The sequence below is a fragment of the Tachyglossus aculeatus genome, chromosome 15, assembly GCF_015852505.1.
Source record: "Tachyglossus aculeatus isolate mTacAcu1 chromosome 15, mTacAcu1.pri, whole genome shotgun sequence".
Classification (NCBI taxonomy): domain Eukaryota; kingdom Metazoa; phylum Chordata; class Mammalia; order Monotremata; family Tachyglossidae; genus Tachyglossus; species Tachyglossus aculeatus.
Window position 1 is genome coordinate 15,453,715 of NC_052080.1, and position 3,501 is coordinate 15,457,215.

Consider the following 3,501-nt stretch of genomic DNA (forward strand, 5'->3'; position numbering starts at 1 on the left):
ACTTGGGGAGTTGATCTGGGAGATGGGAGATTCCCCACAAGGAGACGTTGCTCTGGGCCCTGGACTTTCCTCTTCTATCCCTACCCAAGCTGGTTCAGAGCAGAAACCCAAGCTCCTTCGTGCCCTTCTACCTGTCACTTAGATGGGGACCACTCATACACCCCCAGTCCAAGTTTCAAGAAGGAACCAGGCTACCCTCCGGCCTCTTGGTTCCCCATCCCCCAGGCTGGCCACTAATGTCCCTGGTGAGGACTCTGCAGGCTGATCCCGTGTGACCTATCCTCCTCAGGGGCCCAGTGTGAATCCTCCAGCAGCAAGATGCTGAGCGGAGTTGGGGATTGGTGCTGGGGCTCATCTTCCTCGCTGTGGGACTCACCGTCCACTTCAAGGGCCGGAAAGGTAGTGGGGTCTGGGGATGGGAGCGGGGGCTCTCCCTGTGTCTCCTCAAGGTTCTCCAGTGGGACTGGGGCTCAGGGAGTAGGGGGTCTCTTTGCCAGTGTTTAGGCTGGACCTTGTCCCTCTCCCTCTCCCGAGCTGCCATACCCACCCTCATAGGGGAGCCCCTGATCTTGTGGGGAGGAAGAGAGAGAGGAAAGGTGTGGGGTCCTATCTGTTCCTGCTCACGTCTCTCTTTTCCAGGACACCCCGGCCCTCAGCCTGCAGGCAAGGTCCTTGTCCCTTCCTTTCCCTGTGCAGAGGGAAGACATGCCTATCTAAGTGTTGAGCTCTTGTGATCATCCAGAGAGGAAGGGCGGAGTGTGGGGGCTGGGGGCTCTGAATTTCCCCGGTGAAGTTGTTCCTCCACCAGCCCCAGCTCCCTCACCCCGCCCCCTTGATAGTAATAATAAAAATAATAATGGCATTTGTTAAGCGCTTACTATGTGCAAAGCACTATTCTAAGCGCTGGGGAGGATACAAGGTGATCAGATTGTCCCACGTAGGGCTCACAGTCTTCATCCCCATTTTACAGATGAGGTCACTGAGGCACAGAGAAGTTAAGTGACTTGCCCAAGGTCACACAGCAGACATGTGGGAGAGCCGGGATTTGAACCCTTGACCTCTGACTCCAAAGCCCGGGCTCTTTCCACTAAGCCACGCTGCTTCTCTATAAAGTCATGATGTCACTGGACTGGCGGAGAGGGCTTGATTTCTGTTTTCATCACTTAAGGAATCTCCAGGGGATGTTTCTAGGGAAGCCCCCTCCCCCCCTCGTTCCCATCGCACAGCCTAACGAGCTTAATTTCCAGTCTATCCATCAATGGTATTTATTGTTTTTATTGAGTGCTTAGTCTTTGTAGAGCTCTGTACTAGGAGCCTGTGAGAGTCCAATATGACAAATTTGGTAGACACGTTCCCCGACCAAAGGAGCGGTTCCAACCCAGCTTGCTTTAACCGAGCCTTGGGCGCCCCGTATTGGAAAGGAATACGGTTCTCATGGTTGAGAGTGAGGGATCCAGGGTGACTCTGTCTTCACTCTTACCTGCAGGACTCCTGAGATGATCTGTACAGTTGTGCATGTCACACACCAGAGAAACTGATCCTGTACCTCTCCCTGCCCCTCGGAGGTGCCCCTGTGCCTGATTCAACTCCTCCAATGCTCTACAACCCTCCAGGCCTTGACTTCCCCCTTTCCTGCCATCGCTGGCCCACTCCCTGACCATTCTGGCAAGCCCTATTCCTCCTGGACCTCTCCCACCCTCCTGTCTCTCCCCACTTCAATCCATACTTCACGCCGCTTCCCGGATCGTCTTTGTGCAGAAACGCTCTGGGCACGTTACTCCCCTCCTCAAAAATCTCCAGTGGCTACCAATCAACCTACTCATCAGGCAAAAACTCCTCACTCTGCTTGAAGGCTGTCCATCCCCTTGCCCCCTTCTACCTCACCTCCCTTCTCTCCTTCTCCAGCCCAGCCCACACCCTCCGCTCCTCTGCCGCTAATCTCCTCACCGTGCCTCGTTCTCACCTGTCCCGCCGTCGACCCCCGGCCCACGTCATCCCCCTTGCCTGGAATGCCCTCCCTCCGCACATCTGCCAAGCTAGCTCTCTTCCGCCAAGCTAGCTCTCTTCCTCCCTTCAAAGCCCTACTGAGAGCTCACCTCCTCCAGGAGGCCTTCCCAGACTGATCCCCCTACTTCCTTTCCCCCTCCTCCCCCCTCCCCATCCCCCCGCCTTACCTCCTTCCCCTCCCCCCAGCACCTGTATATATGTTTGTACATATTTATTGCTCTATTTATTTATTTATTTATTTTACTTGTACATATTTATTCTATTTATTTTATTGTGTTAATATGTTTTGTTTGGTTCTCTGTCTCCCCCTTCTAGACTGTGAGCCCGCTGTTGGGTAGGGACCAGCTCTATATGTCACCTTGTACTTGTCCTTCCCAAGAGCTTAGTACAGTGCTCTGCACACAGCAAGTGCTCAATAAATACGATTGATTGAATGAATTAATGAAATACCACAATTATAATTATCAACCCACCCCCTACAACAATGGCATTTGTTAAGTGCTTGCTATGTGCCAAGCACCGTCCACTCCTCCCTACACCACCGCCCCTCTGAGTCACCTGGGGTGCAACGGGAGTGGGCTGTTGGTATCTGAGGAGGGGGGATCTGGTGGAGAACTGCAAAATCAATGGCAAGAAACTGTGGGGCCTAGTTGAAAGAGCACAGGCCTGGGAGCCAGAAGGACCTGAGTTCTAATTCCAACTCTTATTCGTGTCTGCTGTATGACCTTGGGCAAATTATTTAGCTTCTTTGTGCCTCTGTTATGTCATCTGTGAAATGGGTGTTAAGGCTGGGAGGCCTGTGCGGGGCCTCTGCACACAGTAAGCATTCAATAAATACGATTGAATGAATGAATGAATGAATTATCTTGTATCTATCCCAGCGGTTAGTACAGTTCCTGACACACAGAACGCACTTAAAAAATGTTAATGTACTTCAACATATACTGAAACTGGAATGATACAGAAAAGATTAGCATGACCCATGCACAAGGATGGCAGACAAATTTGTGAAGTGTTCCATATTTTTCCTTTGAAGTCATAATTGAAGTCACATCTCCTCCAAGAGGTCTTCCTTAAGTCCTCATTTCCCTTTCTCCCACTCTCTTCTAATATCATTCCAAAACTAAAAAAAATGGGAAATGGACTGCGTACAAACTGATAAGTATATATTTACCCTGGTGCTTAGTACAGTGCCTGGAACATACTAAACACTTAAGAAATACCAAAGGATCTCCCATCCTCGTGTCTCTCCCCACTTCAATGCATACTTCATGCTGCTGCCCGGATTATCTTTGTCCAGAAACGCCCTGGGCATATCACTCCCCTCCTCAAAAACCTCCAATGGCTACCAATCAATCTGCGCATCAGGCAGAAACTCCTCACCCTGGGCTTCAAGGCTGTCCATCACCTCGCCCCCTCCTACCTCACCTCCCTTCTCTCCTTCTACTGCCCAGCCCGCACCCTCCGCTCCTCTGCCGCTAATCACCTCACCGT

General features: G+C 51.5%; 1 non-coding gene across 1 annotated transcript; it reads left to right on the forward strand.

Moving 5' to 3' along the window:
• The first annotated feature begins 2,930 nt into the window (after positions 1-2,930).
• LOC119937875 lies at positions 2,931-3,034 on the forward strand. The gene has a single exon (XR_005454248.1). It is a non-coding gene; the product is annotated as a U6 spliceosomal RNA (small nuclear RNA).
• The last annotated feature ends 467 nt before the right edge of the window (positions 3,035-3,501 follow it).